This window comes from Gossypium arboreum, chromosome 7 (genome assembly GCF_025698485.1).
Source record: "Gossypium arboreum isolate Shixiya-1 chromosome 7, ASM2569848v2, whole genome shotgun sequence".
NCBI classification, from domain to species: Eukaryota; Viridiplantae; Streptophyta; class Magnoliopsida; order Malvales; family Malvaceae; genus Gossypium; species Gossypium arboreum.
In genome coordinates this window covers 68,500,789-68,526,186 of record NC_069076.1, presented here as the reverse complement: position 1 = coordinate 68,526,186, position 25,398 = coordinate 68,500,789, and the positions used below count along the sequence as shown (strand labels likewise).

General features: G+C 37.5%; 1 pseudogene; it reads right to left on the bottom strand.

Annotated features, from left to right (window-relative positions):
* Nucleotides 1–5,076: 5,076 nt before the first annotated feature.
* LOC108486399 (autophagy-related protein 8f-like) overlaps nt 5,077–25,398 on the bottom strand; it is a 34,040-nt pseudogene continuing 13,718 nt past the window's right edge.

Here is a 25,398-nt window from a genome sequence, read left to right as displayed (position 1 = left end):
CAAACTGTAAGCAAACATCAGTAGTACCTTGTAAGTATCTTAAAATCCACTGAACTGCTTTCCAGTGTTCTTTACCAGGATTCACCATATATTTACTAACTGCACTGACTACAAAAATCTAGACGTGAACAAACCATAGCATGCATGAGAGATCCCACTGCACTAAAGTATGGAACATGTGACATTTACTCAATCTCATCATCTGATTATGGAGACAAAGCTGATGAAAGTCTGAAATAGGCTGCTAAAGGAGTACTAATAGGCTTAGCACTCTGCATATTGAACCTGCAAAGGACTTCCTCAATGTACCCCTTCTGACTTAGGTACAATTTACTTGTTTTTCTATCTCTGAGAATCTCCATACCATGTATCTTCATTGCTGGTCCTAAATCTTCCATCTCAAATTCTTCAATTAGTTGGCTTTGACCTTTCTTATCTCTCATTTATCTTTTGCTGCTATCAACATGTCATCAACATAAAAAAGAAGATACACAAAAGAACCATCACTGTTTTTCTTAAAGTAAACACAACTGTCAAAACTGCTTCTTTTGAAATCTTGATAAATCATAAAGGAATCAAACCTTTTGTACCACTGCCTTGGTGACTATTTCAAACTGTAAAGGGACTTTTTCAGCAAGCAAACATAATATTCTTTTTCTAAGACTGTAAAACCCTCTGGTTGTTGCATGTAGATGTCCTCCTCAAGTTCTACATGAAAAAATGAAATTTTTACATCTAACTACTCAAGCTCCAAATCATGCATGGCCATAATACTAAGCAAAGCTTGAATCTCACAACTGGGGAGAACACATCTGTGAAGTCTACTCTTTGAATTTGACTGTAACCCTTTGCAACAAGCCCTGCTTTATATTTGGGTTCTTCAACTCCTGGAGTCCATTCTTTCTTTTTAAATACCCATTTACAACAAACAGCCTTTTTACCTTTAGTATGTTTCACAAGATCCCATGTTCTGTTTTTGTGAAGCGATTTCATCTCCTCTTGCATAGCAAACATCCACTTTTCTGAGTCTTAACAGCTAATTACCTCAGAATAATTAGATTGCTCTCGGTTTGCATCTATATCTTCAGCCACATTTAAAGCATAAGCAACTAGATCAGCCTCATCATACTTCTTTGGAGGTTTAATTTCTCTTCTAGTTCTATTTTTGGTGATAAAGTATTGCGGTGAAGAAGTAACTCTATTCTCAATTTTTGTACTGGCTTGAGGTGTCGACTCTGTATTAATTTGATGCTCCACCTACTTTTGATTTTCTTTATTGGAAGAGTCTTTAAGAGATAAGTTAGGTAACATAGCAGTTTCATCAAAAACAACATCTCTGCTAATCACAATTTTTCTATTTTCAGGACACCATAACTTATACTCTTTTGCACCAGCTTTATAACAAAAAAAAACAAATTTAATGGATCTCGGTTCCAATTTTCCATTATCAACATGAGCATATGCAAGACACCCAAAAATCTTTAAATCAAAATAATTAGCAGGATTACTAGACCATACCTCTTGTGGAGTCTTTTTCTCAATGGCAACGGATGGGGATTGGTTGATTAAAAAAACATGTAGTAGAGGTTGCTTCAGCCCAAAACGACTTTGGTAAGTTGGCATTTGACAACATACATTGAACCTTCTCCATGATTTTTCTGTTCATTCATTCTGCAATGCCATTTTGCTGTGGAGTATGGCAAACTGTCAAGTGTCTCACGATCCCTTCTAACTTGCACAATCTATTAAACTCATCAGAACAAAACTCTAAGCCATTGTCTGTACGAAGGTATTTTATTTGTTTTCCCATCTGTTTTTCAATCATAATTTTCCAAGACTTAAATGCGGAAAACACATTGCTTTTCTGCTTCAAGAAGAACGCCCAAACTTTTCTAGAAAAATCATCAATAAAGGTTAGCATATAATTAGCTCCACCTCTCGAAGGCACTCTGGATGGCCCCCACAGATTAGAATGAATATACTCCAATGTTCCCTTCGTGTTATGGATTCCACTGGTGAATCAAACTCTCTTTTTCTTCCCAAAAACACAATGCTCACAGAAATTCAGTTTGCAAATTCCTTACCCATCAAGAAGTCCTCTTTTTTCTCAATTCTATCATGCCATTCTCACTCATATGCCCTAGGCGCATATGCCAAAGTTTAGTAATATCATCATCTGACAAGGAAGAGGAAGTGACAGTTGTATCACCAGTAATAGTATAACCCTACAAAATATATAACTTGGCAGTCTTTCTCTGCCCTTTCATCACAACAAGGGAACCTTTGGAAATCTTTAAAACTCCACCCTCAGCTGTGTATCTGCACCCTTTTGTATTAAGAGTACTCAACGAAATTAAATTTCTTTTCAATTCTGGAACATGTCGTACGTCACTGAGTGTTCTGACAACTCCATCAAACATCTTAACTTTAATTGTTCCAACACCTATGATTTTACACGAAGCATTATCCTTCAAACATTGTTTCGTAAGTTGTAAACCAATCTCAATTGGGACTCATGTGGAAGGTGCAGCCTGAATCAAGTATCCACTCCTCGCTCACTTTAGAATTGTTGACTGAAGCAACTAAAAGTTCACCATCGCTGTAGTCTTCTACAACATCAGCTTCACCTGAATTTTCTGTTTGTTTTCCCTTTTGATTTGCAGCCTCCCTTTTAATCTTGTTCTGTAGCTTATAACACTTAGATTTAATGTGCCCTTTCTTCTTGCAGAAGTTACAAGTTTTACCTCTATTTGAAGACTTTGATCTACCCTTAGATTTATAGCGAGGATTCCGTTCCTGTGTCCTTCCACGATCATCATCAGCATTTCGATCTTGTCTTCCCCGAACAATGAAACCCTCTCCCTGAGAGTTAGGTTTAACCACAAGATGCTTCATCTTATCATACGAGGTCAAAGAATCATAAACCTCATCAACTGTAAGAGACTCATGGCTATATAAAATTGTGTCTCTAAAGGTTGAACAAGACGGGGGCAACGAACAAAGTAGAATCAACCCTAGATCTTCCTTATCATACTGAACCTCCATGGCCTCTAAGTTTGAGAGAATTTCTTTAAACACTGTTAAGTGTTTGTATACAGACGCACCTTCCTCCAAACAATGAGCATAAAGACGCTGCTTCATATGCAGCTTGCTTGTTAGAGTTTTCGACATACATATTTGTTCTACCCTTTTCCATAATGCAGCGACGGTCTTCTCTTTCATCACATTCTGTAAAATTTCTTTGGACAAATGCAGATGTAATTATGTTAACGCCTTTCGATCCTTACGCTTCTTCTCTTCATTTGTTAATGTCGAAGGCATCTTATTTATCCCTAGCAGGCATCCTCCGAGATCCATCTGCAAGAAGCGCTTGCATCTTAATCGCCACAATGCAAATCTGGTGTTGCGATCCAACAGCGGAATTTCATACTTCAAATACGCCATTACCGTGATCTAGATGAACAACCCAGAAGCTCTGATACCACTTTGTAAAAAAATAAAATAAAATAAAATAAAGAGTACACAGATTTTTACGTGGAAACCTTTTCGGGAAAAATCACTAGCAGAAGAGAAGAAAATTCATTATGTCGAATTCGAATAATTTCAAGAGGAATAGACTATGTCTATTTATAAGCTTGTAAAGCCATATTCTATTAAGCCTGAATCACCTTATTCTAATTAATATCAAATAGATGGAATTTAATAAGGGTTAAAAACCTTATTCTAAAATAAAATAAAAGAAGTGTAATTCTATATGGATTCTTCTTTTATTTTATTTTACCACTGTATTTTATTTAAATAATGATTCGGGTCACTTAATTCTAACAAAAACAAGATGTGATTGGCATGTTAAGGGAAAATAATTGGGAGACAACTCCGATCGAATAGCCGGAAACTCGTTTGCAGTGCTGGGATTTGAGAGATAGAAGAAGTGGAAGTATAGCCTATGGTGGTATGTGTAGTTAGAGCATTAAATGCAGGTATCTCGATAGACTGAAGATGATCTCTTTTAGAACATACAGATGCATGAGTGAGAATAGGTAAGAAAAGTTGATATATGGGTCGCCTCTCTCATGTCCTCTTTCTCCATATTTTTAATCAATTGGGGTCTCTACACGCACACCCCCCTTCACCAGGGAAAACTAAAACAATTTCCTTTTGGAAAAATTAAACTTACATATGGGAGGTTGACTCCAAAATAGAGATTTTCTTTTGTAATATGACCAAAAAATTCAAGAAAGCTAATGCGTGTGAGAGTATCTTTTCTATTCAAATGTATTGAACCATTAATTAACGAAACTGTAGCATTTATTTATCTCAAGTTTCCATTTCAAGCAGGCAGCACAGCAGACCATGCTTTAGAGTAGAGATATTTCGTCCATTTTTAAATACTTCTTTTATTATATTTAACTCATACTATAGGAAAATGAAATAAAGAGACTTAATAGGAATTAACCAAACCTCAAATCAGTGATCATCCACAAATTAACAAGTGTAGGTAGGAGCATATATAGAAGAAAGAAAGCAAGGGTACTTGGACCACCTCCTATTTGTTCATGTTGCACGAAACACTAAAAGTAAGTGCCCTTAACCATGCATGACATGTGTCACTTACCGACGTGATTCATTCAATTGCCATGGGCCCCGAAACCTTGAACGATCCTCCACAATCCACACTATTTGTTTCTTAAGGATTCTAAATGATTACAATTTCCATGTTCTAACCCGACATTTGCCTCTTGCTAGCATTTGAGATTGCTTTTGGCTAACCTGCTATGCTGGTATCTCATCTCATGGAGCTGAACTAGGAACTTCAATATGATTTACACTTGCCTCACCGAACATACCATGTTGCAGATTGGAAATGAAATATGTAGGAATATATATTTATATAACACACTTCATTTAATTTCAAATTGCTCAATTGATTTAACATTAGTCTCTTGAGAAGCTATATGTAGAGGAACTATACAAGTAAAAGGACTATAAGGTCACATATCAGACATAACGCCACAGTTATTGATACCATTTCATGGGAGGAAAACATTAACATGAAAACACGGCCGTTGTATTAGTTCAGCTGCTACCAAAATTGTTTTCTCCATTGTATGTAACATACAGAAACCCATCTTCATCCTTCTTTTCATCATAGATGGTTGATATAGTCGCACCTGCAATATGAGAGTGATAGTTAATTTAGTAGATCCATAAGAAATAAAAGCTGACAAATAAGCATTCAACATTAGTCAAAGAGAACAAAATTTCCACGTGGAACGAAAACTTGCTGGAGAGAGGACTCTGTCCACAAATATGAAGATAACCTTTTGAGCACTCGGTCTAATTCTCTTTTGAATAACATACACAAATTGACCCATCGTCAGGCCAGATGGAACTAAGTATCTGGAAGTCATTTAATTGAGACTAAGTATCTGGAAATCATTTAATTAAGTTAAGCCGAGTACCATAAGAGATTCCACAAAGTGGATGGAAAAATTGTATTGAAAGGACTAGAATGCACCAGCCATGCACTTGGTGGCTAGTACTGATGTAACAACTTACTTTTTTCCGCTAAAAGTAGAAAAAAAGAACATAACATGATACTAAACTTGGCATGAAACAATTTCTTACTTCTTCTTGTCAACGGTAGGAATGTCACTTCTCTATGCGTTCTCCACTATCACCTAAAGTCACATAAACAAATGCTAATAGAAGCAAGATTGGGATTATCGCAAAGTTACAAAATTCTCTTTTGCATGGAAAACATACATAAACTAATCCAAGAAGGCTCCATTAATCTTTCACAATTTTAATATAAAATAGTTCCCTTATTCTAATAAACTACTAAAAGATAAAATAAAAATATTCCTAGAATATGAATAAAATTTATCTACCTAAATAAGATTTATTTACCTAAATAAATTTTCAACAAGGAAAGAAAAAAAATGAAAGTTTCATTCCATAACCATCAGGATAACTGCTTACCCCCTACTTTTATTGTTAAAAAGCAAAAGAGAAAGAAGTTACAGGGAAATTGAATTTTAATTGAGCCTGTTAACATAAGACCCCCATACGCTTCGTTTTATCCCCTCAAGCAAAACACACCGTTTCTTTAAACTAAGACACTAAGCGGTATGTTTAACTAACCAAAATAACAGAAAAGGAAACATCCCCATTACACCAATAAAGCATTCCCTAACAGGTCTTATTTAGTTGTAATAATATGCACAAACTTGGTAATGTTTCATCTTTGAACTTCAGAGTTTGGCCTTTGAATCAGGTTTCCATTACCCTTAACCCGGAGAGTTCAAATATATGTTAATGGATGACCATTGTATGAGTATGACATAACAATGATGTGTTTGCTACATAATGATATCTATTGGGTTAATGTCAGTTATACATGTTTAACGTATGTTTATGAGGTATGACTTGAGAATAATAACTTATACGCAATAGTTGAACATTTGTATTGGTAGCACTAAGATCATTCTCTAGAGATATTGCATGAATAGAATATTTATATATCAAGTAAATATTGGCAAAACTGGTGCTTATTCTTAGCTTGAAAAATAGTTGTAAGCTGAAAAAGATAAAGAACAGATCAATTTTCTGCTCATTTGGGCATGGCAAAGTCGAACAATTTATAGCGAGGAATGGGATTATAGTTGTGCTCTATGCATTTCCCATTTTGAAGTGTAATAGAGATTAAATCTCCGCCTCAAATGCCCTACTTCTCCCTGCTAAGAAGGGGAGAAGGAAGGACAAAAAAAAAAAAAAAAGCTTAAAACTCTAGTACTTGGAAGTGTGAAGTGGCACGGGCCTCTATCCTGGAACTAGTTATTAGACAAAAGGACTTCATAATTTCCCTTATGTTTTAGTAGTTTATTAGAATAAGGGAACTATTTTTCCAATTAGGATTTGAACTCTTTTCTCTATTTAAGTTCAGTTCTTTAGTCAATAATAATAGAATAGTTTTATTAAAAGCTCTCTTGGAAACTTTCATGGTATCAGAGTTAGGTTAAATCTCTAGTAACATCATGGTTAAACCTTGGTGCGATCACTACAAAAAATATTGGCGCACTCGAGAAATATGTTGGAAGCTCTATGGGAAACCGACAAATGGAAGGAAAAAAAGTGGCAATGGTCGTGGTTCACAATCAGGGGATAGCAGACCTTTCCAAACAACTAATAGAAATTATGAGGGCAAAAGTTCTCTAGAAGGGTCTCCATTCACTAAGGAACAATTACAGCATCTACACATGTTTTTTCAATCACTGCAGTTTTGGATGAATTCTTCTATTCCTAACTCATCCAATAATCCTTCTTCCTCTTTTGCCCAATCAAGTACTGATTTTTCTATTTTTTTCAATGTCAAGTCTTGTAAAACAAACACGTGGATTGTTGATTCTGTAGCTAGTGATCACACAACTAGTAGTCATTTTCTTTTTTAAACTTACACACCTTACGCAGGAAACAAAAAGATCAAAGTAGTAGATAGGTCATTCTCGGCAATAGCCGGGAAAGGCACTGTTAAACTTTCATCTTCCTCGGTTTTACATGATGTTTTACATGTGCCAAATCTAGCTTGTAATCTCATATTGGTTAGTAAATTATCCCAGTCCTCAAATTGTCCTGTTATATTTGACTCATCTATGTGTAAGTTTCTGGACATGGTCTCGGGGAGGATGATTGGCAATGCTAAAGAATTTGGAGGAATTTACTTTCTTGAAGACAACCATCTAAGTCAACCAACAACTACTTTATGTTTAAATTTTGTTTCTAATTTTGATAAGTTTATGTGTAACAACCTAGTTTAGACTCTAGTCAGAATAGTGGTTTTGAAACCACAAATATGAGCCAAAAAATATTTTAATATTATTTTATGTGTTTACAGTATGAGGTTAAACATGTGTGAAAGTTTCGTATGGAACTTTTATCATTTGTGTGCTTAATATTGAAAAAGGACTTAATCGTAAAAAAATGCAAAAGTGGCATTCTATTTGATTAAGTGCTGAATTGTTGTGTTTTTTTAAATTTGAGGTCCTTATGTTGTAAATGGACCATTGAATTCATGAATAGACATTAATGGACATTAGTTGGTGGAATTTTAATGATATTAATAAGGGTTAAATTGGTTAAGGGCTAAATAATTTTGATTTAATTAAACAAAGGCATGAAAATAAGCCATTTTATGCTCATCCATTGCCGAAAACCAAAGAAAAATAAAATAATAAGCAAGCTAGGGTTTCAACACTTATATTGGCTAATTAAGGTATGTGTTTTCATTCATTTTTTATATTTTCTACGTTTTTGTAATCGTTGCTCTGAATACTATCATGCCCATGTATGAATTTTGGAAATTGTTGATCATTTTGAGTTGAGCCATTGTTGATAATGTGAGTTTTATGAAGTTTGACGATAGTAAATGGAAGATATGTGTTAGATTACTCTGTTTTGTAGTGGGATTTTTGATGAATTTGAGTATTTTGGACTAAATTATGAAAATGAGAAATTTAGGGATTAAAATGTGAAATAAATGATAAATATGGGCTGATATGGATCATAGGAAAATTCGGCTAAGGCATGGTTTTGATGAATTTTATATATTTTGTGTTTTGTGTAATAAGGACTAAAATGTCAAAATGTGTAATTTTAGGGGCTAAAGTGAAAAAATTCCCAAAGATGTGTTTGTGTATTAAATTGAATGTGTTGGTGATTAAATGAGTTAATTTTGAATACATATAGATCAAGAAAGGAGAAATTTGGACCTAGATCGAGGCAAAAAAAAGTGCTCGATTGATCGACTAATATCGTCATTTTTACGTCTGAGGTAAGTTCGTGTATAATACATATTATTTATATAATGTTTGTATGTGATGAAATAAATAGAAATGAGATTGAGAAGTTGGAGCATGTGAAATGTGAATCGAATTTGAGGCACTAAGTGCGCGAGAAATGAAATAGCTACGGCTATTAAAAATGGCAATGAGTGTACGAGAATATAACAGCAATGGCTGAATAAACGGCACTATGTGTGCGATACTGATATAAGTTTGGTTTAATGAAATGGCACTAATTGTGCGACATTATTATAGCTTCGGCTAATTATTTGGCACTGAGTGTGCAAGTTCATCGAATGTTCAAGTATGATCGAATGAAGTAGTGCATCGAGCATCAAAGTGATAAATGTGATAGATAAGAACGTGATGTTACAGGTATGTACGGAACCTAAGTGGTTGATGATATTGAGTATGAAGTAGATGAAAGGTTATGTAAATGAATGATGAGATGAGTTGCATTAAGTGTTAGCTAAATGATAGAATTTTATTTTAATCGATGAGTTAAATGTGTTATATCATGAACTTACTAAGCTTTAAAGCTTACTGTGTGAAATGTTATCTATTTTATAGTGTTATAAAGCTAGATCAGATCCAGGGAACGTCAGTGACTCACTCACACTATCGGATATCTATTTTGGTACGATTTTGAGAGTTGTATAAATGGTATATGGCATGTATAGGCTAGAAGTATTTTGTATGTTTTGTGATGTGAATATCTAGCCTTGAGATTTGGCTTGTAAATGTTGGTATGTATGGCCTTTTAAGTTGGCCTCAATGATGTGTTTGATAGGTAAGTTATATGATAAATATAATATTTATGTGATGGTTTGAATATGGAATGTTGAATTGGTAAGTTCTGTCGTATGAAGTATGTGATAAAATGATGAGTTTATCTATTTGGAACTTATGCAAGTTGTGATCATTTTGGTACATTGATTTGGTATGTTGGTTGTGAAATTGAGTAGTGAATTGGATGGTAATTGAATGGCAAGAAATATATATAAATTGGTTGATTTGGTTTCCTATGAATGTATACAAATAATGCTACAATGTTGTGGTTTTGGAATGCTTGAGTTAGGTGGGAAATGTGGCTTAAACCAAGCCTAATTTCACCCCACATGGTTGAGCACATGGGTGTGTGTTTCGACCGTGTTTCCATTGTAATTTAGCTATTCAAGTCATTCTCGAGCACGGCCTAGACACACGAACGTGTCTGGTGACCGTGTGAGGCACACAGCCTTGGTACATGAGCATGTGTGGCCATTTCAAAAGGGTACCCAGGCTAAACACACGGGCGAGTGATCGGCCGTGTGACCCAAGTCAGCTTCGACCACGGCCAAGACACACGGGTGTGTCTTGTGGCCATGAGGTGAAGTCAGTATGTATGCCCTGTTTTGCCACAGCCTTGACACACGGGTGTCTAATGCCGTTTGAGGCACACGGCCTGTTCACACGGGCCTGTGACCTTTATAACTTAGAAAAATGTTTATGTTTTGGAAAAAATTTGTATGTGCTCGATTTAGTCCCGACTCCTTTCTAAAGTATGTTTAAGGTCTTGTTGACCTAATAAGGGACTTATTTTTTATGTTTGATTTTTATTAGAGAATGATGTATATGAATTGTTCGTAAAACATTTTGATTTGTCCGGTAACGTAGTTAACCCTAATCCAGCGACGGATACGAGTTAGGGGTGTTACATTATGATTTGGCATTATAGGCTTGGACATCCTAATTTTTACTATTTAAGATATTTTTTACCTAATCTATTTAAAAATAAAAGTCCTTCTTCAAATCATTGTGAATTTTGTGAATTGGCTAAACATTATCGGTCATTCTTTCCACCTCAAAAATATAAAACCTCCAAACCTTTTTCATTAATTCATAGTGATGTTTGGGGACCTTCAAGAGTATCGAATTTTTCAGGAAAACATTGGTTTTTCACATTTATTGATGATCATACTCAAATTTGTTGTGTGTTTTTATTAAAAGATAAGTCTAAAGTTAAAAATGTGTTTCAGTCTTTTTATACTATTGTGAAAATACAATTTGGTGTGAAAATAGAAGTATTTCGGACTGACAATGATAGGAAATTTTTTAGCGACCAATTAGGTGTTTTCTTAACCAAACATGGAATAGTCCACCAAAGTTCTTGTACAAATACACCACAATAAAATGGCATTGCATAAAGAAAAAACTGACATCTTTTGGAAGTAACTAAAGCCTTGATGTTCACTAGTCAGGTACCACGTTATCTTTGGGGCGAAGCCTTGTTAACAACTACATATCTTATTAATAGAATGCCTAGTAAAACTCTAAACTATAGAACTCCTTTTCGTCTCTTTAAAGATAACTTTCCTAACTTTAAATTGATCATAGATTTATCCCACCGAGTTTTTAGGTGTAGTGTTTTTGTTCATCTTCACAACCAAGGTAAACTAGATCCTAGAGCAAAAAAATGTGTCTTTGTTTGCTATGCTTCTAATAAAAAGGGTTACAAATGTTATGATCCAATTGATAGGAAGATTATTGTTACCATGGGTGTCACATTTGTAACACAATATTATTTTGATTCTAATCTTCAAGGAGGGAATTATACTAAGTAAGATTCTATAATTGATCAAGAAAAGACTAGGAATATACAACATAGGGATTCTAATAATGGGGAAGGTGAATTTATGATTAACACAAAAATTAATGATGTTAATGTTAATGAAAAGGAGTATGAAGGTCTAGAGTCTGATCATGAGAATAAAGAACAAACAAAGGAGTTAATTGTTTGCTCAAGAAGAAATCGAAATCAAGAAAGTGGAATCCACCAGATTCATCACCAAGAATCTGACCCACAAGATCCTATCAAAAGTCCAGGTAAAGCTCATAATCTAGCAAATGAATTTTCTAATTTAGATATTCCAATTGCCAAAAGAAAAGGTCTTAGAAATATTGTCAAATATCACATGTCTAACTTTGTATCCTATAAAGCCTTGTCTTCGACATTATCAACCTTTGTTTCGTGTCTCGATACTGTAAAAATACCAAAAATTTTGAAAAATGCTTTACAGGTTCCTAAGTGGAAGGAGACTATCTTAGAAGATATGCGCACTCTTGAAAAAATAGGTACATGGGAAACAATGGAATTACCTGTAAGGAAAAAACAGTGGGTTGTAAATGGGTGTTCACAACCGAATTCAAACCAGATGGATCTTTAGATAGATACAAAGCCTGGTTGGTGGCTAAAGGGTACACTCAAACATACGGGATAGATTATCTTGAAACATTTGCTCCAGTAGCCAAATTAAATTCCGTTAGAGTTCTTTTATCAATTGCTGTTAATCTTGATTGGTCTTTACAGTAGCTGGATGTGAAGAATGCTTTCCTAAATGAGAAACTTGAAGAAGAAGTTTACATGGATCCTCCTCCAGGTTTTGAAGAAAACTTTGGAACTCGAGTATGTAAAACCAAGAAATCTTTGTATGGTCTAAAGCAGTCTCCTCGAGCTTGGTTTGAACAATTCACTCAAGTTGTTAAAAAACAAGGTTACTCACAAGAGCAAGCTGATCATACAATGTTCTATCGACATTCACAAAAAGGTATAATAGCAGTTATTATAGTTTATATCGATAATATCATTCTTACTGGAGATGATGTGGATGAAATAAGGCGTCTCAAGGAGCATCTAGCATTGGAATTTGAGATCAAAGACCTGGGTCCTTTGAAATACTTTCTTGGAATAGAAGTTGCTCTATCAAAGAAGGGTCTTGTAGTCTCTCAGAAAAAATATGTGATTGATCTTTTAAAAGAGGCTGGGATAAGTGGCTGCCGCCCAGCTGACACACCAATTGATCCAAATGTAAAATTCAGAAATAAAGAAGGTCGATTAGTTTATAAAGGGCAGTACCAAAGATTAGTTGGTATGTTAATTTACTTATCACATACAAGGCCAGACATAGCTTTTGCAGTGAGCTTAGTGAGTCAATTTATGCACCCTCTAATAGAGGAACATGAAGAAGCAGTGTTTCGAATTCTAAGATACTTGAAGAGTTCACTTAGAAAGAGCTTATTCTTCAAGAAATCCAAACAAAGAGGAATTGAAGCTTATACAGATGCAGATTGGGCAGGCTTAATAACAGATAGAAGATCTATATCAGGATACTGTACATTTTTTTGGGGAAACCTTGTGACTTGGTGAAGCAAAAAACAAAGTGTTGTAACAAGAAGTAGTGCAGAGGCTGAGTTTAGATTAATGGCTCAAGGAATTTGTGAAATGATGTGGTTAAAAAGAATTATAGAAGAGCTGAGGAAACTAATAACGTCACCAATGAAGTTGTACTGTGATAGCAAAGCTACCATTAGTATTGCTCACAACCCAGTCCAACATTACAGAACTAAACATGTTGAGATTGATAGATAGTTTATCAATGAGAAGATTGAAGATGGCAAAGTGTACATACTGTTTGTTCCTTCAAAACATCAGATTGCTGACATACTCACCAAAGGACTCTTTAAGATAAGTTTGATTTTCTTATAAGCAAGTTGGGCATGATTGATATATATGCACCAACTTGAGGGAAGGTGTTGAAATATATATATATATATTTTAAATTTATTTAGGTAGATAAATCTTATTTTGGTAGATAAATTTTATTCATATTCTACGAATATTTTTATTTTATCTTTTAGTAGTTTATTAGAATAAGGAACTATTTTCCCAATTAGGATTAGGACTCTTTTCTCTATTTAAGTTCAATTCTTTAGTTAATAGTAATAGATCAGTTTTATTAAAAGCTCTCTTGGAAACTTTCATTCCTCTATTGCTCGATGTTCTTTTTTTCTCTCTTTCTCTCAACTTTTAGAATTCAAACATATCAAAGTTATCAGAACAAGATGATCCTTGAAGGTAGGAGAAGGAATTTCGACTTGCCTGCAGGAAGAGGTTAGCCATCTTCAATAGAAGGTGGCCAAGCTTCAAACTGAGTTTTAGCCATCTTCAATAGAAGGTGGCCAAGCTTCAAACTGAGTTTTCTTAATAGGACAATCGAATGGAAGGTCACCAAGGAACTAAAGGAAGATTTTCAAGGGAGCTAAAGTTAGAACTAAAAGGATTATTTGAACAATATTTAGGCTACTTGACTGGTTCTTCCTCTACTGAACAATGTCCAGATAAAGGGAAAGGAACCTAGGTGGTCTTCCCTTGGTTTTCCCCTAAGGAGTTCTTTCCAACTTCTCCTAGAGTGGATCTTAGAAGTTTGATCCTTTCTCATTGTCAGGGTAGTATGGAGTTAATTCCAAAGACTTAAAAGTTAGAGCGCCCTCAATTTAATGGATTTGATTTTCGAGGTTGGTGAGCTAAGCTGGAGTAATACTTCAGGGTTGAGGGCATTACTGCCAATGCTCGAGCTAAAACAGTCATGTTGCATTTGGAAGGTAAGGCCCTTGACTGGTATCACTTTTATACCCAATGCCAAGGAGGATTTCACATGCTAACTTAGGATTCTTATGCTCAAAGCCTACGGAAGCATTTTGGCTCGTGTTTGTTCCAGGACCCTATGGCTGATCTATTATCCTTAAGGTAACTAGGTTCGGTAGACCAATATCGTGATGCTTTTGTTAGCCTCTTGAATCAAATTCACTTGCCTAAAATATATACCTTGAGCATTTTTATCAGCAACTTGAAAGTAGAGATTGGTTAATAACTACAACTCTTTAAACCCAAGTCCTTAATGGAAGGGTTTTTGATAGCATGATAGGTGAAGAAAATACTTAAGCTCTTCCAAATGTGGTCTCTTAACAAGATGGAGGACCCTATCTAGGGTAGCTTCACTGCCTTCTTTGACCTCTAGGGTAACAACAGCTCCTACTACTCAGACTAGTGGAATAGTAAGATCTGGTGGACAGGTTAAAGGACCATTTCGATCATTATCTTTAGCTGAAATTGAAGACAGAAAGAAAATGGGCTTATTTTTCTAATGTGGAGCTAAATATAGTATTGGCCATAAGTGTGTGAAGTCCCAACTCTTATTGTACCCTTATTTAGAGGGGAGGATGAGGAATTCCAAGAGTGTCTTGATCAACTTGAGGATATCACTCCTACTGAGAAGGTTGCTTAGGGATCAGTACTGTCCTTACATACCATTCAGGGATCCCAGGGAATTAATACTATGAATGTTGCAGCATGCATTAGAAATGCCAAGGTTATCATACTAGTGGATTTAGGTAGCACTTACAACTTTACTAATGCTAAGCTAGTTAGACAACTATCCCTACCAATCAACTAGATGAATAAGTTGAAGGTTACAATTGTTGATGGGGGTACCCTATCTTCTGGTCGTATATGTTGAGGGGTGACTTGAAAGACTCAGACCACCAGTTTTACCAATAATTTCTTTGTGTTACCTTTGAAGGGCAGTGACCTAGTGCTAGGCATTTTGGGACTACTCTTTTTAGGGACCATTGCATGGGATTTTAGCTCTTTGAAAATGTAGTTCACTTATGAAGGGAAACATTGTTTGTTAAAAGGGATTCTACCAAGTACTATTCAACTACTAGAGCTTATCCCACAAAATGTTTTTATCTAATTGGCCAATTCATTGGACCATACGCAATGGTGCTGGCAGCACCTGTGTAAGCATCATTGCTAATGGTTGCTCTTCATTGCTAATGGTTGCTCTTCTATTCCTGTTGATTTGCATCACTTATTGAAGGAGTATGAGGATATCTTTAAGGCACCTATAGGCCTTCCTCTACCTCTACAGGACCACAAAATACCCTTGAAAGATGAGACTTTGATAGTAAAAATTAGGCCTATAGATATCCTACTGTGCAAAAAAATGAGATGGAAAAGTTGATCTAGGAGATTCTGTAAGAAGGAATTATCAAGGACAGCAATAGCTCTTTTTTCCACTCCTATTGTGATGGTTAAAAACATGGTAGCTGGAGGTTATGTGTGGAGTATAGGAAACTTAACTAGTTGACCATTAAGGATAACTTTCCCATTCCTTTCATTGAAGAGCTTTTGGATGAGTTGGGACAGATAGTGTTTTTTCCCAAGTTGGATTTCAGGTCAGACTACCATCAAATTAGGATCTAGGAGCCTGATATCCATAATACAACCTTTAGGACACATGAAGGCATTATGAGTTTCTGACCATGCCCTTTGGTGTAACCAATGCCCCCTCCAGCTTTCAAGGATTAATAAACTCAATGTTCAAGCCCTTTCTGAGGAAGTCTGTGCCGATTTTCTTTGATGACATTTTTGTTTACTCCATGTCTTGGTTAGATCATTTGCTGCATCTCAGAGTAAATGCCAATTTGGTTCCCCTCGAACTAAGTACCTTGGTTATGTAATTTCCCAAGGAACTATGGCCATGGACCAATCTAAAGTGAAAAGTGTGATTTTTTGGCAAACTCCACAATCAGTTAAAGAGCTTTGAATTTTTTTGATGGCATTTTTGTTTACTCCATGTCTTGGTTCTATCATTTGCTGCATCTCAAAGTAAATGCTAATTTGGTTCCCCTTGAACTAAGTACCTTGGTCATGTAATTTCCCAAGGAACTATGGCCATGGACAAATCTAAAGTGAAAAGTGTGATTTTTTGGCAAACTCCACAATCAATTAAAGGGCTTTGAGGTTTTTTGGGCCTTTCAGGGTACTACAGAAGGTTCATTAGGAACTATGGAACTTTAGTCAAGCCATTGACTAACCTTCTTAATAAGAATGAGTGGGGCTAGTCATGCAAGTTGACAAAGCCTTTTAGAAACTGAAATGTGTTTTAAGTGCTGCTTTTGTCCTAATTTTACTTTGACTTTCAACTAGAATTCTATAACACCCCTTACCCAATTTCGACCCTGAAACAGGATACGAGGTGTTACCGAACTTAAACACATACAAGCATTTATTTCCTTGATATGAAATCTCGCACCAAATTAAAAATTTTCACAATACCTTAATATCCCTACTATAGGCGTACAGGGCCCCGAATACACTTTGGAATTGATTCGAGGCTAATTTGTGCACTCTGGAAAAATTTGTAAAATTTCAAACTGACAGGGGCACACGCCCTTGTGGAAGGGCGACACACCCGTGTGGAAGGGCGATACGCCCGTGTGTCTTCTTAACATGGCCATGTTGTAGGCCCGTGTGACTCACACGGCCTGAACATATCGGGACACGACCGTGTCTCTAGCCCGTGCGAATTTATTTTTCAATTTGAACCTATAGGGGTTTTCACACGGCTTGGCACACACCCGTGTCCATGACCCGTGTCCCTCACACGGCCATGACACGCCCGTGTGCTAAAACCTTGACACTCTGTTTCTGACGTCAGCAACCCCTTAAGGGCACACGCCCGTGTATTAGGCCATGTTATTCACACGGCTGAGACACACGGCCATGTCTTTGCCTGTGTATTTACTACCATGCATACTGACTTGAAAAATAGAGGTGCAGGGGACACACGGCCGGACTACACGTTCGTAGGATAGACCGTGTGTCACACACGGTTTAGACACACACCCATGTTTCTGCCCATATGGACAAAAATAAGGCTATTTACCAAGCCTTTTTGCCACCCTTACTTTCACCAACCTACACAACATCAACCAAAACCAATCCAAGCATAACACATATGACCAAAATCACTACAACCATGAGAAATTTGCATCAAATGCATTTATTAATAATCAATATTAGCCAACATTAATGGCCTATACAAAATGAATATCACATCCTCATATGAGCCAACTCTTATGGCTAAACTAACAAGACACAAAACAAAAGATTCAAGTCCCTATACATGCCAAAAATCAAAATATTAAACTAGTTATACCAAAGCTTCAGGTGATAGTGTGATCGATGCCTCCGACTTGCCTTGATCCTCGATACTAGCTTAACGACACTATAAGAAAATGGAAAGGAGAGGGAGTAAGCGTAAAGCTTAGTAAGTTGCATATAAATAAGTAACAACATCAACCATGCATGTTATAAATCAACACAACATTCTTGAGTGAACATGGTAAATATCACTACATGCTTATATATATCACAAGCATAAACCAAAGATTTCAATATCGTCCCAAGATAATTTCCATAGCTAGAACTTACTCATGTCATTCTTACCATCAAGGCAACATAACTAGACTCATATCTCATGAGTTTCAAATAAAAACCTATACCACTCACAACATGATTATATCATTCCATATCATTATCATAAGCTTTTAAAATAACCCATGAAACCATTTGGAATACTAAAGGATATCTGACAAGCTTTACACGAGAGGGTGAATTGCTGATGCCATGTTCCAAACATGGTCTTACACTAGCTCACATGTCGAGGCCGATGCCATGTCCCAGATATGGCCTTACACTAGCAGACATATCAATGCTAATGCCATGTCCTAGACATGGTCTTACACTGGCTCTCATAATGTGGCCGATGCCATGTCCTAGACATGGTCTTACACTGGCACACATATCACCCAAATGGCATAACATAGATATCCAACCTATTCCTAGGTTCAACTGGGAATTTACCGCATTAATTTCATCATACATTGTGACACCCCGAATGTGACCCTAGTCGGAGAGTGGTTTCGGGACCACGAAACCGAGTCACAAGAATAATTAAGTGTTATATTCCGTGCTTATTGTATGTGGAATTGGTATGCGTAAATATTTCGTGTCTCGATTTTTATTAATTAGGTGCTAATTTATAAGAAAGGACTTAGTAGTGAACTTTGAAAGTACGATAGGGAAATATGTGATGACTAATTAAAGCATGCATGCAAAATAATGGACTTGCATGTCAAATTTCCCTTTTTACAAGTGATGGCCGCCATGACAAAGTGATATGGGCTAGACATGTCATGAAACATGTTTTGTTGGGCATTAGGAGAAATCATAAACAAATAAGCATGGGTAAGAAAAGAATGAAAAAAAATGTGTGTGAGAGTAGCATTCCCCATTGCAGTGCAACCAAGAAGAGAAAACAAAAAATTTGTTCATCCTTTCTCATCTTTTGGCCGAAAATCATAAGGAGGAAGAAAGGGATTTTGCTCCATTTTTGGTTTAGAAGAGAACTAGAAGGAGATTTGGCCATACTTGTACCAAGATTAAGGTATGTATGAGGTTGTGTTTGGAGTTTCATGCATGACTTGGTTACTAACTTGATGTGCATGTTAGCCATGGCTCAAATCTTTGTTATGCCATGGAAATGGTATTTGGGCAAAGTTGTTATGGTGATAAAGCCATTGCATGCTAAGTGTGAAGCTTGATGATGATGCATGCAATGATGGATTTTCTATTCATGAGTAAGATTTTGAGTTTTCTCTTTGTTTTATCATGATTAAAGTTGAAAAGGAGCATGATTGTCATATTCGCCATGATGCATTCTTGAGCATGATTCATGCTTCTTGCATGTTAGTTAAAATTTGTGTTTTGGATGGCTATGGACACCTTGAAAATTCGCCATGCTCATATATGCATATATATGATTGCACATTATGTTTGGTTATGAACTAAGTGATGAATATATTGATTTAAAGAAGAAAATGTGGAAGAATGCTTGTGAAATTGCAAGCACAATTTGCCTAGCACACATATAAGTGCTTGATGCTATATTATAAGTTTTGGGCCACAATGTGCAAAGCATTAATTAGTAGATTGCATGCTGTTTTTGTGAGGTATTAAGTGCAAAATTTACCTCAACATGTACATGAATATTCGGCCTTGGGTAGCCTATTGAAGGCCTTAGCATTTCCTTGATGCTCAAATAAATTGTATTGAATTGCTTGATGTAGTATAAAATGTGCATGACCATTGTGTATTCAAGCTAAAGAGTGGCCATATGACCATTTAAAATCCTTGTCATATTCGCCATAAGCAAGCACAATGAGGTTATAATAAATTGAATTTGTTTGAATTAGCTCAAGAGCTAAGAGGGCCACAATTGGACAAGGGAAGGAAAAGGTGATCGAATAGCCGAAAAAGCCGTTCGACAACATCCGAGGTAAGTCCTCAAGAAGTGACCTTACTTGAATTATGTGAGATGAAATATGGATGTGTATGATTATTGATTATGTGTGTATGAGTATTTGAATTCCACCCGGGCTAAGTCCCAAGGCGAATATGCTAATGATTATAATTGTGTTTGAGCCTTAGTAACGAAAATGAAATATGTATGTCCAATGATTATTGATGTATGTGTGCATGAGAAATTGAATGATATCGGGCTAAGCCCAAGACAACTATGTTGAAATTATATCCGGTTAAGACCAAGGCAATTGTGCTAGTGGCTATATCCGGGCTAAGGCAGAAGGCATTCGTATGAAGTTATTCTATCCGGGCTAAGACCAAGGCATTTGTGCACGTGATTAAATCCGGTTATATTCAAGAATCTTGGGCTGGAGGTGAGTGTTGGTTGCGAAATGAATTTAATTAGTACACTCGGAAAGCCCAAAGGATAAGGTACGTTATATGTGCATTGGAAAGTCGACGTGTTTGAGCAACATTCGCTCAATCGACTAATGGATTTCAGTTATTGAATTGATTGATGCTTTGCGAACTTATATAATGATGAAGTATGAAGTAAGAATGTGTATTAATGAAATGATGCATTTGGCTATGTGAATGTATTGCTGTAAATTATAGTTCATTATATTCCTCGAGACTTACTAAGCATAAAAATGCTTACCCGTTGCTTTGGCTCTTAGTTTTCTAGATTTCGCTCGAGGCAATCGGATTTGGGATCGTTGAAGTCGAAGTCATCCACACTATCAAGCCTCCATTTTGGTATAAATTTTGGTTGAACTTGCGATGGCATGTATAGGACTACCCTTGTTTGTTAAATATGTTGTAATGTAAGTATGTACGGCCGTGCATGAAAATGGCTCAAAAGGAAGCATGAACTTAGACTAATTGTGGGTTGTATGTATATATTTTGTGTCATGATGTGGCTATGGCTTGAAATGGGAATGTTGGTCATATGATCAGCCATTGGCATGGTTAAAATGATCATATATGAACCTATGTATGGTAAGGCTAGTTGAATCATGGAGACCACCAAATAGGTAAGTCCTATCTTAAAACAGATGCTGCCAGCTGCAGTGGCATGAATGTGAAAAATCACCAAAATTCATAGGAATGGAATTAGATAGTGAATAAGCTATGTAAATGAACCTTGATGAGTCTATTTTCATATGGAAGAAACGAAACGGTCATAGGAGTTACAGGTTAAGAGATATTAAAGCTATTGTGAGACAGGGCCAGAATGGTTTCTGGGTTCCCTGTCGCAACTTTAAAAATTCACTATAAATTATCCAAAAATAATTAGGAGATATACCTTATATTTACAGATTCCATTTTGAGTCTAGTTTCATTAGAAACAAACGACACCAGCATTAAAGCCCTGTACAGAGAGATATTCAAATTATACCGCGCGAAGGTCAGAGCAGTCGATCCCTGTAACAGGGGTAACTTTAACTAATAAACTGTACCAATTGGCCAGACCAAAAATCCTAGAAATAAATACATGGATGGATATATGAGTCTAAATTCAGGGAAAATTTACAAAACCAGTTTCCGAGTTTTGAAACTCGATATATGATTTTTAAGGCGACAGTGACGCAGTTTTCCAGCCTGACTGGAAATGTCAAATTGGTGGGCAAAAACATGTGAACTTGGTTTGTTAACCCTCGGGTCCGATAACGGCGATGGTCTCGGGTTTGGGGTGTTACAATTTTATTGGTATCGAGCCACGGTTTAGTCGATTCTAGGACTACCGTGATGTGTTTGGGGTCTAGCTATACATGCCATTAAATGATGAATCGATAGTGTGATGAATTCGACAATTTGACTTCATGTTTGTTTATAGCAATGGATCCCGATCCCAACCGAAGCGATATGATGATGTGGAGAGTGTGGCGCCTGCTCCCGCGCAAGAAGGGACAGCGCCGCGGACTCTCAACCTATGGCCATAATCCTAATGACGAGGCTAGGCAAGCCTTTTATAGTGTGATGAACGAATGGTTTAATCAATACATTCGAACCAACACTACTGTTCCACCACCTCCATTCCCGACTTAATGCAACCCCAAGACCTACAATACCTCCCAGAATCGACCAAATAAGGTCGGTAAGCCCCAATCGATAGGATTCGAAAACATGGGGCCACTTGAATTTAAGGCTACGGATGATGATGATGCCGAAGCGAGCTGAATTATGGTTAGATAACACTATCCGGTGCTTGATGAGCTATCCCTGTACACCCGATGAGTGCTTAAAGTGTACCATCTCCTTGCTACGCGAGTCCGCCTACTATTGGTGGAGTACTCGACTTGTGGTGCCTAGAGAACAAGTGACTTGGGAATTCTTTCTAACCGAGTTCAAAAAAGTATATTAGTCGAGATTCATCGACCAAAAGCGGAGGAATTCCTTGATCTTAAGCAAGGTTCTATGTCCGTTATCGACTCACGAACGAAAGTTTGTGAGGCTTAGCAGACGCTGCGAGAATGCATTTCGTCCAAGCTATTATGTGTAAACGCTTCGAGGATGGGCTGAATGATGATATAAGGATGTTTGTTGGCATTCTCGAGATACGAGAGTTCGTAGTACTTGTTGAGCGAGCTTGTAAAGTCAAGAGCTTAGAAAGGAGAAACAAAAGTCGATGTGGGGATTGGAGAATTCGAAGAGGTCCTCGGAAAGTCTCTTCAACAAGCATCGAAGAGATTTCGAGATGATGCGAGCCGGTCTAGAGGCGTTTGGGCTTTTCTAGACGAGGACGCGATCGACCCTCGTGACCACACGAGTCACCTCGATCACGGTGGCGGAAATGATCGCCGAGAGAGGGCGGAGTGTCCACATTGTGGCAAATGGCATTCGGGAGCTGTTGGTTTCGTGATCGCTCTCGCTATAAGTGTGGATCGGCCGACCACTTTATGAAGGATTGCCCGAGGATGCATGAACAGAATGCAAGTCAAAGTGCAAACCCGGTGCTACCATCGCCGAGGTAGACCACCTAGAAATATGGGCAATGTCGTTGGCGGTCGAGAGGATCTAGAGATGCTACCATCGATCTCGAGGCTCGTGCTCTGCTAGGACTTATGCCATCTGCGCACGCCGAGGATGCCGCCTCTCCGGATGTTATTACGGTACTTTCACTCTTTTCAATACAAATGTAATTGCTTTGATTGACCCCGGTTCTACTCATTCATATATATGTGAAACCTTAGCATCCAAGAAGACTTTGCCCATTGAGTCTCTCGAGTTTGTAATTCGGTGTCAAACCCTTGGGTCATTACGTGCTTGTTAACAAAGTGTGCAAGAAAAGTCCCCTAGTGTTCCGAGGTTCTTGTTTTCCGCGGACTTAATGCTTTTGCCATTCGATGAGTTCGATGTTATTCTTGGTTTGGATTGGTTGACCATGCACGATGCGGTTGTAAATTGCAAGAGCAAGACTATCGATTTGAAGTCGCGAATAATGAAATAATTCGGGTTGAGTCCACGGACTTAAAGGGTTGCCACCGTAATATCGCCGATGTTGGCCCGTAAATATGTAAGAAAAGGGTGCGGCGTACCTTGCGCGACGCACTCGATGACAAGGAATCGAGAAGAAACCCGAATCTGCGCCGTGGTTTGTGAATACCGGATGTTTTCCCGAAGAATTGGGTTTACCACTGTTCGGAAATAGAATTTGGCATCGAATTGGTACCGTACCACTCCAATTTCGATAGCTCCGATCGTATGGCACCAACGGAATTAAAGGAGTTGAAAGTTCAGTTGCAAGAATTGGTGGATAGAGGTTTTGCTCGCCCGAGTTTTTCGCCTTGGGGTGCGCGGTCTGTTCGTGAAGAAGAAGGATGGAACCATGCGATTGCAGATCGACTATCGTCGACTTAACAAAGCGACGATAAAGAACAAATATCCGTTGCCACGTATTGATGACTTGTTCGATCAATCGAAGGAGCCTCGGTGTTCTCGAAAATAGATTTGAGATCGGGCTACTATCAATTGCGAATCCGAGATTCAGACGTGCCCAAGGCGCCTTGAGCGAGATATGGTCACTATGAGTTCTGGTGATACCGTTTGGGCTCACTAATGCCCTGCGGTATTTATGGATTTAATGAATCGAATCTTTAGACCATATTTGGATCGATTCAGTAGTCGTGTTCATTGATGACATCTTGGTCTATTCAAGAAATGAGACCGAACATGCTTGAACACCGCGGTTAGTTTGCAAATTTTACGGGACAAGCAATTATATGCTAAGTTCAAGCAAGTGTGAGTTCGGTTAGAGAGGTTAGCTTCTTGGGTCATGTGGTATTCAGACGGGTATTCGAGTCGACCGAATAAAATTTCAGCCATACTAAATTGGAAGCCTCAGAAATATTCTTGAGGTTCAAGCTTTTGGGGCTTGCTTAGGTTATTACCGACGTTTTGTGAAAGGGTTCTCAACGATAGCCACGCCGATGACGGTTACTCCAAAAGGATGTTAAGTTCGAATGGACGGAGAAATGCCAAAAAGCTTCGATCAATGAAAACTTATTTGATGAAGCCCCAATTCTAGTGCAACCCGAGTCCCAAGGAGTTTGTTATCTATAGCGACGCCTCTCTACTTGGGTTAGGTTGCGTATTAATGCAAGAAGGTCGAGTTGTGGCCTATGCGCCGAGGCAATTAAAGCCACATGAGAAAAATTATCCGACTCATGATCTCGAATTGGCGCCATCGTATTCGCCTTAAAGATTTGGCGACATTACTTATTTGGTGAAAGGTGCCATGTATACTCGGATCACAAAAGTCTCAAATATTTGATGACCCAAAGAGACTTAAATCTGCGACAAAGACGTTGGCTTGAGCTGTTAAAGGATTATGAATCGATCATTGATTATCACCGGAAAGGCGAATGTGGTTGCGGATGCCTTGAGTCGTAAATCGTTATTCACTTTACGAGCGATGAATGTGCACTTGTCCGTCCGATCCGACGGTGTGTTAGTGGCTGAATTGAAAGCCAAACCACTATTGACACACCAAATTCGAGAAGCTCGTAAAGTCGACGACGAGTTGGTTGCAAACGGCTGCGTGTGTTCGAACAAGGACTCGGAGTTTCAAATCGACGATGACGATTGTTTGAGGTTCAAAAGTCGTCTGTGTGTCCCAAGGAATTGAACTCATTTCGATAATTCGAATGAAGCCCATTGTAGCCAAATGGCAATCCACCCGGAGTACGAAGATGTACAATGATTTGAAACGTCGATTTTGGTGGCATGGTATGAAGCGAGACATCTCCGACTTTGTTTCAAGATGTTTAATATGTCAACAAGTGAAAGCGGAACATCGGTGCCTCGTGGATTACTTGACCAATCACGATACCCGAGTGGAAATGGGATCGAGTCACAATGGACTTTGTATCCGGACCGCCATTGTCGCAAGTAAGAAGGATGCGGTTTGGGTCGTGGTAGATCGATTGACTAAGTCGGCCCACTTTGTCCCCGTGACGACGGATTTTTCAATGGACAAATTAGCGGAATTGTACGTTTTCGATTGTGAAATTACACGGGTGCCTATTT